The following is a 14,207-nucleotide window of genomic DNA, read 5'->3' on the forward strand; positions in this document are numbered from 1 at the left end:
GTTCCAGAACCTGAATAGAATCGGCTGGTTTTAGTTGAAATAAAGCCTATGTCATAATAGATTGGGGGGTTGGGTTCTGAGATCAGACATAAAGAGTTGATTATTTGTCGTCAGGATATTATGTTCACCCGAGCTAATAATGACAATGTCTGGTGTTAGTTCGGGTGGGAGTGGAAGTGGAGGAAGACATAGAGGCCCACCAGCACCTCCATGGAGTTGACAGACTCCACTGTGGAGGTCAATAACTTGTGAGGTCACGTGGCCCAGCCCGGGGCACTGATGGCCTCTTGCCCGCTTGTGAGGTTGGTGGGTGTAGGCAACGGAGTATCTGGATAAGTTTCCTTTCGGGTTGTGGGTTCGAATCTTGCACGCGCCTCCAATAGGTATTCTTTTTGGAGTAGGAACTAGTCTCGAAACACACACACACACATACACACACGCGCACACACACACACACACACACACACACACACACACACACACACACACACACACACACACACACATACACACAAGCACACACAAACACACACACATACACACATGGAAACACACACACACACACATGCAAACATGAACAAACACACGCAAACACAAACAAATACACACACTTACACACACACACACACACACGCACACACACACACACACAATATATATATATGTGTGTGTGTGTGTGTGTGTGTGTGTGTGTGTGTGTGTGTGTGTGTGTGTGTGTGTGTGTGTGTGTGTGTGTGTGTGTGTGTGTGTGTTTGTGTGTGTGTGTGTGTGTGTGTGTGTGTGTGTGTGTGTGTGTGTGTGTGTGTGTGTGTGTGTGTGTGTGTGTGTGTAATGTATCTCACTGTATGATATTTCCACAATGTTAAGGACAATAAAGTCTACGGACTCATGCAATTTTTTAATCATTATTAGAATTCCGAGCACACTTCGTTCAGGTTAAAATGCATAAATACTATGGTTAGAGAAAAAAAAAAATACTTCATATAGAAACTATGATGAGTGTCCAACAACGAATGACGTGTTTGTACGTTGTCTTATATCACGCTTGAAGGTGTGTGTTCATTGTGGCATACGTTGTTAGAGCTCTCTGCTTAATCAACCTTATTGCATGCCTATCTCTCCCTGTCTCTGTCTTATTTTCCATGTATTTGATATTTTTTCTATTCAGTTGATAGTAAAGGAAATTGTAGAGTACAATGAGTATCACTTTTTAGGATTATGAGAGCTTGTTTCATCCATTCTTTGACATGTGGCAAAAGCGCCTTTTCCTCATGCGCCCACGTCGAGCGGTGGCAGTGACAATCCGATGCAATTGATGGTCAAACTACAGTACAAGTTTATATTGAATTAGTTTTAGTATATTACCATTCTGTGTTCGGTGGAAGGGAAGAGGGTAGAGGGGAGTGGAGTATGTAGGGGATGGAATGGGTGGGAGTGGTTTCTATGCCTTTGTTTTTTGGCTACCTCCCGTGTAAGGGGGAAAAAGCCTTTGCTATATGTATGTATGTATGTTTGGTGTCAGATGAATGGGGTAGATGGGGTTATAATTCGTGGAGTGTTCAATGGGATGGAGGTTGAGATTGACTGGTTTAAGGGGCTATCATACTGGTCTACATTTCCTCCCATGTCCTACCTCCAACCTCCATCCGAATAACTAGAATATGACTTCGTTTACGGAAATCTAGCATTCCCTAAAAACATTTCAACAGTATTTCTAACCTTCGTATAGGTTTACAATCTTAGTTTGTCATTCAGCTTTACAATATATGACGGAAAGATGATTTGATATTTGGAGAACTGAAAAATAAATTATCGTAACCGAAGTCGTCTTTACCCAAACGAACTCTCAACTGTCGACGCTGGTGAAGAAGCCCGTGGAAGCCCAGTGTGATAGCCCCTTCACATGGTATCATTACCTTCACACTCGTAATACATAAGAACGAAGGAGACTGTAAGAGACCATAAGGCCTACACGAGGCAGTTACATGGATGCATGTGAGAAGAAAAGGGGAGAGAAGAACTGACACGCCCAGATGGTAATCACAGATGGCTCACAGATGGTTCACAGACGATGCTGGTTCTAGGTGGATCAACCACCCTGCAGAGGAAAGACAGAAGACAACCCACAAAGATTTTTTGAGTGAAATTTTTACCAAAAAGAAACGCCATATGAAGACGGAGGCTTCATTAGTACGTTTCGGTTGACACCTTCGTCAAGTACCTATCAAACCTGGTGATGTGCACTCTCAAAGCGGAACGTCTTATCAAAAAAGTCTCCGTCCTCACGTGGGGTTGCTTTGGTAGACTTGTCGGCTGGTGGCAGTCACATATGAACTCTTTATGCTGACGTAAAAAAAAAAAAAAAAAAAAAAAAAAAAAAAAAAAAAAAAAAAAAAAAAAAAAAAAAAAAAAAAAAAAAAAAAAAAAAAAAAAAAAAAAAAAAAAAAAAAAAAAAAAAAAAAAAAAAGCTTCTTGCCGCAACTGACAGAGATTGTCTTACCAGGGGTTTCTCACTTCCCACTTCGTAGGAGTAAGATGGTGAAATGAAAAGAGAAAAAGCTGATTATACACTGTACGGCAGTGGATCTTGGACCTAACAAACGAAATTGGGTCTCCAAGATATATAATTGGGTCGCTAGAGAGCGTGGAATTGAACACTTTTACTCTTGAACCCCGTGGATATAAAAGTGGTTATCTAGTACCTTCGTTTGATAACACGAAAGTGGCTGTTAGTGGCACGCCTTTGCAATCTACAATTCTAAACGTTCATCGGAGTTCTCGCGATGCGTTGAAACATGATTTTGTGAGGAGATGGATCATCATGGCAAATAAAGGAAAAAAGATTTTGGGTCTTTAAAAAAAGGGAGGATAGGACGGGAGAAACCCTTTCAGTGATCTTTAAGCCTAAGCTCAATACTGAGACGCAGTCGACACAGACGTTCTGTTACCGAATTCAAATTCTCTCTCACTTGAGAAGTTCAAAATGCACTTCAGTTCAGCAACAGGAAGTCTGCCTTTGCTCTGCGCTGCCTCGCCTGTGTGACCTGCGTCTCAGTTTGCCCGTAAGCTGAAGTCACGACCTTATCCTGTACAGGCAGCGGCCATCCCAGGGGCAGAACAGAGGGCCGAGATGGTGACGGAAGTTCCCTGGAGATACGAGGTACTGGTGATGGTGATGACGGTGAAGGACGTGGTTTTGAAGGTCAGGATCCTGCTCGAATCGCTGAGGGCGTGTACCCCGCTATCCTCGTCCTTCAGCGCGTAGCCCTCCGTCGTGAGACTCGAAGAGAGGGTCGCCTCTTGGGTCCAGTTGTCCACTAAGATCCTAGAGAGAAGAAGAGCTGTTAGGAGGTTTGTATATCTAAGTATATGGATACTCACACACACACAAGCACGCGCCCGGCTCGATGGCACAGTGGTACAGTTCGCAACCGCTAATCCAGTGGTTCGAGTTTGATTTCCGCTCAGGGATAAAATGATTTCAGGATCGATGCGATGCCAGCTGGCACTCTGATTCTCATGGGCAAGGAGTTGGGTGTGCGTGCGTGCGTGCGCGCGTGTGTGTGTGCGTGTGTGTGTGTGTATGTGTGTGTGTATGTATGTGTGTATGTATGTATGTGTGTATGTGTGTGTGTGTATGTGTGTGTGTGTGTGTGTGTGTGTGTGTGTGTGTGTGTGTGTGTGTGTGTGTGTGTGTGTGTGTGTGTGTGTGTGTGTGTGTATGTGTGTGTGTGTGTATGTATGTGTGTGTGTGTGTATGTATGTGTGTGTGTGTGTGTGTATGTATGTGTGTGTGTGTGTGTGTATGTATGTGTGTGTGTGTGTGTGTGTGTGTGTGTGTGTGTGTGTGTGTGTGTGTGTGTGTGTATATGTGTGTGTGTGTGTGTGTGTGTGTGTGTGTGTATGTGTGTGTGTGTGTGTGTGTGTGTGTGTGTGTGTGTGTGTGTATGTGTGTGTGTGTGTGTGTGTGTGTGTGTGGGTGTGTGTGTGTGTGTGTGTGTGTGTGTGTGTGTGTGTGTGTGTGTGTGTGTGTGTGTGTGTGTGTGTGTGTGTGTGTGTGTGTGTGTAAGTATGTGTGTGTGTATGGTCACAGCGTTACCCATAGATTGAGAATATATAAGCTCTGAGCTCTCATCTGGGAGGGTAATATTTATCGGTCACGAACCCAACACATGATCCAAGACTATGGTGAAACACACACACACACACACACACACACACACACACACACACACACACACACACACACACACACACACACACACACACACACACACACACACACACACATCTAAGTATAATTGGAAAATATGGAGATATACCCAACCTGGAATTATACATGAGCTTGAACCTAAGAATGATAACTGGAGAGTTAGAGACAGGGTTCCCACGAGCGTTTTTTTCCTTTATACTACAGTTAAGTAAATACAATTAGGTAAACACGCACACGCATTCACACACACACACACACACACACACACACACACACACACACACACACACACACACACACACACACACACACACACACACACACACACACACACACACACACACACACACACACACACACACACAAACACACACACAGTCACGTACACACACAAATGTAGTTGGTAGATATGGAGGGAGGAAAAGGTATAGGGAGAGGTAGAGGGAGCAGGGAGGGAAAGAGGAGGAGAGGGAGGGAAGGAGAAAAGAAAAAGAGAGGAAAAAGGGAGGGAGGGGACGGGAAGGATAGAGGGAGGAAGGGGAAGAGAGGGAGGGAGATGAGATGGGAAGGAGGGAGATAGGGAGAGAGGGGAAAGGTAAGGAGGGAGGGAGGGAGGAAGCGGAGAAGAGAAGGATAGAGGGAGTGAGGGAGGGAGGGAGGGGGAAGGGAAGGAGGGGATAATTTGAGAGGGAGAGGAGTGAGGAAGGAGGGAAGGACAGAGAGAGAGAGAGAGGGAGGGAGGGAGGGAGGGAGGGGGGAAGGTAAAGAGGACGAGAAGGAGGGAGGGGGGAAGGAAAGGAAGGAGAGAGGGAAGAAGGGAAAGAAGGAGTGAAAGATGGAGGGAGGGGGGAGGAGAGGGGGGAGAGAAGGAGGGAGGGAGGGGGGAAGGGAAGAAGGATAGAGGATTAGGGAGGGAGGCGGAAGAGAAGGAGAGAGATAGGGAAGGAGGGGAAAGGAAGGAGGAAGAGAAGGGGGTAGGGGGAAGGGAAAGAGGGCGAGAAGGAGGGAGGGAGGAAGAGAAGGAGGGAGATAGGCAGGGAAGGGGAAGGAAAGGAGGGAGAGAGGGAGGGAGGGGGGAAGGGAAGAGGACGAGGAGGAGGGAGGGAGTAAGGGAAGAAGGGAGATAGGGAAGAAGGAAAGAAGAGGAGGGAGAGAGGGAGGTAGAGGAAAAGGGAAGGAAATAGATAGAGAGGGAGGGGGAAGAGAGGGAGGGGGAAGAGAGGGAGGGGGAAGAGAGGGAGGGAGGGAGGAAGGGAGGCAGGGAATTTTCTGGTGGTGAGATTTTGGCCTCGGTCCGGAGACTAGGTTCCGGTCCCTTGGGGCACCTTCAGGAGTGAGCGTACGGAGGCAAACGACGGGAAAAAGACCTCCGTTCTTTTTTTTTTTTTATACAACAAACGCCACAGTCAGAGCAGGAGAAAAGACTGGAAGCAGGAATGTCTGTATGTTTCGTCTGCCAGCTGCAACCCTCTTCAGAAGTTAGCAGTCGAAATATCTAGATTTCCTGTTTCCAGTCTTTCCTTCTGACTCGACTGTGGCGTTAGTTGTGATTTACAAATGTGTTTCTACATTCTTCATCAGTGATACTCTTATCTATTTATCTCGGAAAAGGGAAAAGATAAAAGGGTTTTTGGGTTTGAGTTCGATGTTTGCTTACTCCGAGTCGAGGAGCTCCCTCTTCCTTTTCCTCCCTGTGCATGGCGTGGCTCCGGCATCCAGGGAGAGACACGTGGATAGAGCTGTGATCGTGGTCGTTCTCAGAACGGAAGAGGAATAAGTTGAGTAGTGGAGGGGGATGAGGAACCGATCGTTTCGTTCTTCGTCGTCCAGGGGCTCGGAAGCTTCCGAAGTGGTTTCCGAAGTCGAGGCCGACACAAAAGTAGATCCCACAAGACCCCACAGGATGACCAAGACGGTTTTCATCGTCGTTGGGGTTGCTGGAAAGAAATCGGGAACAGCTACATGAATAAAGAGTTCAGAAGCTTCCAGAGTGGTTGTCTTGGTCGAGGTTGTTTTAAAAAAAGATGAGATTCCTATGTTCTTATATTCTCAGAAGACCCTACAGAATGATCAAAACTGTTCTCATCGCCGTGAGGTAGCTGGAAATAATTAGAACATAAGAATGAGGAGACTGCAAGAGACCATAAGACCTATCCTAGGCAGTTCCATGTCACTTACCACCTATAATCCCCATCCATAAGGTCATCTCATTATCTCTTAAAACAACCAATTGCTTCAGCACTCAGTACTAGTTGGTTACTAAGTCTGTTCCATTTGTTAACCACTCTCTTGGTAAACCAATTCTACCTAAATTTGTCCAATGATATCAATTACTACGAGTCCTGCCCTGCTGTCTTGATACGATGAATTTTGGAAACAGTTACATGAATGAATAAACTAACTAATTAGAGTGGCATTAGCTGTCAGAGGGGAGGTGGAAAATCATAAATAGATAAATGAACAGATAAATGGAGACATGGTTGTAATAACTATTACTTCCAGTTTCTTCGACTAAAACCCCACATTAATCAACAATGCTCCTCTAGTCCTCCTATAGACCTCTTCAGGAAGAGAAGTTGGGTTACATTCTGCATTTTATTAAAACTATTTTTTCTTCATAACCGAGTGATAAGATAAAGGGAACAGTTGCGGATTGTCAACTATTCTTGTGTGAAAAAGTGGAGGATATGTATGTATATATGGGTATACTGTGTATATTTACATATAAATGTATGTAGATATATATGTATAAGTGTACATGCATATGCTTATGTATATAATTATGTAAGGCTCCTTATTCACCTTATATGCATATAATGTATGCAATATGTACACACATAAACACACATTTCTCGGAAATTTTTTTATCCATTACCACTCCCAACGTGTGATTCATTTGCTACAGGTACTTTCTACCCAAAAGTCGGCGCTAAAGTCTCCAAGTACCAAGATATGTTTGGTATTTAAGCGGGGGTTGGGGGTTTAATTCGGTCCTATTTTTGTTCATTAATTAATTGTCTATGAGCATTACTTACGATTCTCTCACTATCAATCTACATTATGGTGTCAGCAAACTAGAACGTCGATTCATCACAGCATTTCGAGTAAAGAAACACAAACTGATCATAAGCCAATCATTTCTTACAAAACTAAATAGTACGTTCTCTCTAACTCTTTCTCTCAAACTGACGTCTTGTACATTGGTTTCAGCTATTACCCTACAGCTTTATTCAACCGAAGAAAACTTTCTAGACAAGAAAAGGGATGACATACACATCGAATAAAAGTAAAACCTTCTTACCCTCACTTGAGATGGACGAAGCTGGCAAATCTTTCTTTGCTGATGATCTTCTTATCGCTGGATCTTAACGGATGCTGTTGATTCTCCGACATCAGTCTCCCTTTTTATGCCTCGTGGAAATATGGTGATCTTTCCCCCACCGAAGAGCCTTCGGCAGCTTGATAGGGCAACGCCGATGTCCCAAAATAGCATCATGACTGGTCCACCCGGCTATGGCTTCGGTTGCCATACTTGGGTTCCTTCTTTAGTCTCTGCTCCTTACCTGGAGTGAGTGAATAGCAGTTCTTGATGTAGAAGTGAGGTCACTGAAGGAGGCACACAGGTCGCTACAGGTTCTATAGAGGTTACTAGGGGTGTCAGCGTCAGACGATGTTATTATGGAGGACCACTGTACCCAGGTAATGAAGACTTGCCGCGATTGAATCTTCACGAAGTCTTGGTTTTCTTATTTTTTCAGGTGACGAAAAATCAATGAACGGACACAGACCACAAAACTTTCAACACCTTTGTACTATAGTGACAAAATTAGAATTTTTATTCTGGCTGTCGCCGGGCGATATAACTCCGTCATGCAGACGTCACCTTCTGTTTTGGTTGGCGCCAGACACTTTTATTCAGGTACGTTAACACCTTTACTGGGTTTACTTAAGAACATAAGAATGAGGGAGACTGCAAGAGACCATAAGGCCTACACTAGGCTGTTCCATGTCCATTACCACCTATAATCCCCATCCATAAAGTTATCCAACCCTCTTCTAAAACAGCCAATTGTTTTAGCGCTAACAAGATGGTTGGTTACTAAGTCTATTCAATTCGTTAACTACTCTATTGGATTTAATTCATTTGACTGGCGTTATCCAGAGGGCAGGTATCGCATCCATACAGAACCATCACATCGGGAGCACCATGGAAGACGAAGTACCGAAGTTCTATAAGATCATAATTTTGATCTTTGGAGATCAGGCGATGGTTCCTCAAAGTCTCCACAGCCATTGGCATCCGGAGAGGAGGGGAGTGTTTGTCGTTAAAGGGGGGGGGGGGGTCTGTTGACCCCTCCTATGGAAATCCAGAGTATGTTTGAATCTTTTCCAGTCTTTTAACTTTGTTGAAATTATAAGTTACAGAATATCAGCGTATGATTGATGAAAGTCTAAATGTAAGTCATGTAGATAATGTGAATAAATGCTTATGTGGTCAGTTTGAAGTATCTTGATATAACCCTATACTATTAACCATATATAGAATGTATATATATATATATATATATATATATATATATATGTGTGTGTGTATATATATATATATATATATATATATATATGTATATATATATACACACATATATATATATGCACGTATATATAGATAAATATATATATATATATATATATATATACATTTAATTTACACACACACACAAGTTCTTGGCCCCCCCAAACAAAAACCCCTGCATGCGCCCGTGTCCACAGTGACTTCATGACTGCAGATGCTAAGGTTTGTCGCCGATCAGTCTTTGGTTGTAGATCGCTAGTTTTGGAGACCGTTGATCCTACGCCAAGGGTGAGCAACCTCTTTTAAGTGTGGGTGCCAAAACTAGTCAGATCTTTGATACAGAAATTCTCTCGCATGCCAGCAGACTAAAACTAAAGGCTTACATGGAGCTCCCTCCCTCCATCCACCTTCTACCAGTGCCCAGCGCAGTTACCAATCGTCCTACAAAAGAATGTGAAGACTTATTAGTTACATATTTTAAGGTGAGCTCTTAGTTTCGCGTGGAGGAATAAAAAGTCGTTAGTGTACCACCAGGTTTTGCACGCGTGCCAAGGGTTACCCGCCCATATCCTTGGGTATTTGAAGTTGAAGAAGAAGATGAGAACCCTACGCACGTAACTACAGCCGCTTGGATTGATAGGAGCTAAGTAACAGTCACTGCTTGAAACCGGAGAGAAGTGCGGGATTCGAACCCACGACTAAACGGATGCGACACCCGCACACCTCCGATGACGTCACCAGAACACGGTGTGTGTATATTTTGACTAGCCCACTCGACCTTGTAAGGGTAGGGGATCGACCAGTCGATACGAACAGTGTCGGCCAATAGAGTGGTGTCGTCCATGTCTTCAAGGTTCTCAACCTGTTTCCTCATGTACCCCATATTTATGGACTACTGTTGTTACATCTCCTGTAGATCACTCTTTCACCGGGTTAAATCGTTTGGTATCCAGTAACTACTACTAATGTTTGGTTTCTGGACCATACTGATTAATTGTGTAACCTACAAGAAACCTACGACACCCTTGTTCAGAGCCACTGTTCTTTAAGTATTCCGAGAGCTATACCTAATTAACTATCTTCGATAAACTGCTTATTTCAGGTCAGGAATTCTGTCTCTTCCGTACTTAATATCTTGCTCACCACACTTTCCATTACACTTTGACCCAGGAAAAAAAAAGAAACAATGTTGGACTTTATAATCCTGTCTATTAATTTATCAAATCAAGATGTTGATTTTGATAAATGCGCATCAGTAGTCTGTTCAAGTTAAAACTATATCTCTCTGTGCGTGTACATTTAGGCATTAGTTTTAACTTCCTGTTATTTTTTAAATAAATTACACATTTTCTTGATATTTTTGAATTACTCAAGTAATTAGTGATAATGAATATTCCACAGAGGCTGTTCAACATTACCCAGATTGGATTTAGTATATTTAAGTCCTAGATTTTGATCAATCACATGTAGTGCATGGGTCCTGAAGAGAATCCTGAGGAACTCCACCCGTAACATCTCGGCAATATAACCCGTCAGGTTAACATAGACCTTATCACATTATATCCCATAACCAGGCTTGTGTATCACATCCCTTTTTTGTCATCAGTGTGAAAGGATATATATTAGTCATGCGGTCGTATTATGAACATAAGGTTAGCAGAACAAAAATAGATAAATAAATAAATAGATATAACCAAAAAAAATATATATTTTCAGAACCTTGGCCATTGAAGACAGCAAATCCAAAGTAACCTCTGGAAAGGTGGGGTTTCACTATATCTGAAATTCATTTACAATTTGTAATTAATCTTGTTTCTTTTGAAGTTATTTTGTTATGGCAAGAAACGAGGGAAACATGCCTGCAATTAATTTTGTTTCTCTCTTGAAATTATTTTGCTTTGGCAAGAAACAAAGGAGGCATTCCTGAAATAAACTTTGTCTATCTCTTGACCTTGTTTTGCTTTGGAAAGAAACAAAGGGAACATTCCTGCAATTAATCTCCTCTCCCTCTTGGCCTTATTTGCTTTGGCAAGAAACAAAGGGAATATTCTTACAATTAATCTTGTCTACCTCTTGACCTTCTTTTGCTTTGGCAAGAAACAAAGGAAATATTCCTGTAGTTAATCTCGTCTCTCTCTTGAAATTATTTTGTTATAGCAAGAAACGAAGGAAACATTCCTACAGTTAATTTTGTCTCTCTTTTGACCTTCTTTTGCATCGGCAAGAAAAAAAAAATATTCCTACAGAATCTTCCGCTCCTCCAAGTACAGTTGACTTCAAGATTTAGCCACCTAGAGGTCACGTGGTCCTGTGGCACGCCAATATGTTCAATGACTGACTTTCTCCAAGGATATACAACCCTCTCCTTTGGCACTAGACAACTTAAAAAATGGGTAAATGTCACAGGCCATGTCCAATTTAGTCATTTCATGAGGCATGTTGAGCATGTTGAGGCAAACAAGACACACCCTGCTTAAATACTGTTCTTTATCTACCCCCCCTCCCACTTTACCAATCATCTTTGTATCAAAAGATAAAATGACTCTAAGTTCATCTTCCAGGCATGAGGCAGATCATGTATTTTCATATTTGATCTTTTCACTGAAGTCTACAAAGTGAATGAACGAATCTTCTGTTGTACAACGCCCACAAAGAGCGTTCCACATACAAGATTTTAATGCCACTTTTCCAGTACTGCTAGCTGTCAACTCTTGTACAAAATGCAGACGCATGCATTTCTGTGTATAAAAACGCCAGCGTCTGTGCTGCTGGGGGAGGGGGGGGGGCTTGATCACCACTCCCCACGGCTGGGACTCTTCACGAATATATACGTCATTCGTATCGGTGGGACATAATTCCCTGACCTGTAAATATCGTCAAAGACTTCGCTACAATAAATCAACAAAGTCCGAAGAGGTTTTGTCTTCTTTCCCTGCGTCACCCTAAAAGGTAGCAAAAAAGGCTACACATATCCACCATATTTCTAATCTACTTGAGATATGGTAGTTTAGATTGATCTAGATGGAGTCCCTGAGAGGTTATGTACAAAATTTTTCTTTAACTTTTTTTTTTCTTCAGTAATGACACACTTTGATTATGTAACCCTTTCTGTGACACACCCTTTAACGATCTAACAGAAACTCGCTAATCTGGCATCATTTAGGACAGATTCAACACATCAGCTGACGAAAGAATATGACTTTCTTACGACGGTAATTCATTACTTCTGCAAACGCTATTTTACAAATTAACGTTGTTGAAACGAAGTAACCCAAACAGATTTCATGATATCCTTGTAGCTGTCTGAGGCACCCTCTCTCTCTCTCTCTCTCTCTCTCTCTCTCTCTCTCTCTCTCTCTCTCTCTCTCTCTCTCTCTCTCTCTCTCTCTCTCTCTCTCTCTCTCTCTCTCTCTCTCTCTCTCTCTTTCTCTCTCTCTCTCTCTCTCTCTCTCTCTCTCTCTCTCTCTCTCTCTCTCTCTCTCTCTCTCTCTCTCTCTCTCTCTCTCTCTCTCTCTCTCTCTCTCTCTCTCTCTCTCTCTCTCTCTCTCTCTCTTCCCCCCCCTCTCTCTCTCTCTCTTTCTTTCTTTCTTTCTCTCTCTCTCTCTTTTAAGTGGAGATTAATCTCCAATCAAAAAAAGAAATTAACAAAATATTGACGGTTTGAGTTCGAGATTGCTACATAATGTTTCTAGCAATTATATATTCTTTAATCTTTGTGGGTCAGATATAGACTTTGTGCTTGTCAGACATAGACATTCGTCTCTTGTTCGTTACTGTCTGCCTCGTGAGACATATATTCGTCTATTGTGTGTGAGTTAACTGTTTCGTGAGATTTAGATATTGATTTCTTTTGTGAGTTTTGACTACCCCGTGAGATTTATTTTTTGGTGAGTTTTGCCTGTCTCGTGAGATTGAAACATTGTTTTCTTTTGTCTGAGTTTTGGCTACCTCGTGAGATTTAAATATTATTTTTTCTTTTATAAGTTACTGCTTGTTTCGTAGCTCAGTAAATATTGTGAATTAATATCCCTTTCACAAAAAAAAATGGAATTTCACTTGAGAGTCAGCATTTATTAACGAGTTTATATAATCAAATCTAGGAACATAATTTCCCAACATCTATCTCGTTATCAAATATTTGCACCAAAATCAAACCCGTAAATCATAAAAAGAAAAGTAGAAATATCATTTTCTATGAGAAAGGATTAATATGTGGACGTATGTGGACTTATGAGGTGGATGATTAATGTGGATGCCTTAACGTGAATGGATGATTTGTGTTGTTACCATCTTGCTGGTCGCTACTTAGGTACACGAAATAATTTATTTCTGGTTTACTTCATTCCTGTACTAAATAAAATAATAATAATTAAGCAATAGATATATTGTATTGAACGTTATTGTATATAGAAATCGGCTAGAGAAACTGGTGAGAACATTTATGTTATATGAATAACATTGCTTACGTGATTACTATGAGTTGTTCGCATAAAGATAAATTCCTAAAGATATATATGTTATTACAAGTGAATCCTGCCGCTTAAGGCTCTTCCTTGAAATAAATGGAAAAAGTTGCAAAAGAAAAAGAAGTTTTGTTTGTCCTCATTCTTCTTTACCTAAAGACCTTTTCCATAATGGAATCACTATTTCTCGCCCGCCATTTCCACTTATCACAATCATGTACCTCTTCATCACCAATTCATTTCGTCCTTCCTCCATCGCTGTCTATTTCACCCACATCTTTTTCTTTCGTTATATATCTCGTCCTCTCTTCAACTTCCATCTCCATCATTCCTTTAACCATGAGTCGCTCATGGCTCAACGATGATCGTCAAACGATCAAATGATCAATGGTCAAATGATCTAATTCTTTGTTTTTGAATGTCTGTTTTGCTTCGAACGTACAACCGAACGTACAACCAACGCGTTAACCAAATAGAATGCCATAAGGTAGGGTCATCCGCGTCATCCGCCATTGGCTGTGGTAGATTGAATGAGAATCCGACAATGAATAATGGTCTCAAACTGTCAGGAAATAAATTTAATGTGGAAGTGGGTAGAAACAACTTCGCCAACCGTGTAGTTAATGAATGGAATAAACTTCATGCAGAGGCAGTGCAATATAGTTCAGTTCGAAGCTTTAAGATTCGTTTAGATAAACACCTAAGCAAGATGCTGTAATGCCTGCCATTTATTCTATATCATTTGTTTATTTGTTTATTATTATTTGTCTGTTTGTTTATTATAATTTGTTTGTTTTTCATCTATTTTTATTACTATTTATCTGTAACTTTATTATTATTTACTATTTACCTGTTTATTTATTATCTAACTATACCTAAGTATTTACTTATTTATTTCATTTATTATCTATATTATTATGATTTTATTCATTTATCTATCATTATTATGCTTTTTTCG

The sequence above is a fragment of the Oratosquilla oratoria genome, chromosome 19 (genome assembly GCF_046742065.1).
Source record: "Oratosquilla oratoria isolate Oo_2021 chromosome 19, ASM4674206v1, whole genome shotgun sequence".
Classification (NCBI taxonomy): Eukaryota; Metazoa; Arthropoda; class Malacostraca; order Stomatopoda; family Squillidae; genus Oratosquilla; species Oratosquilla oratoria.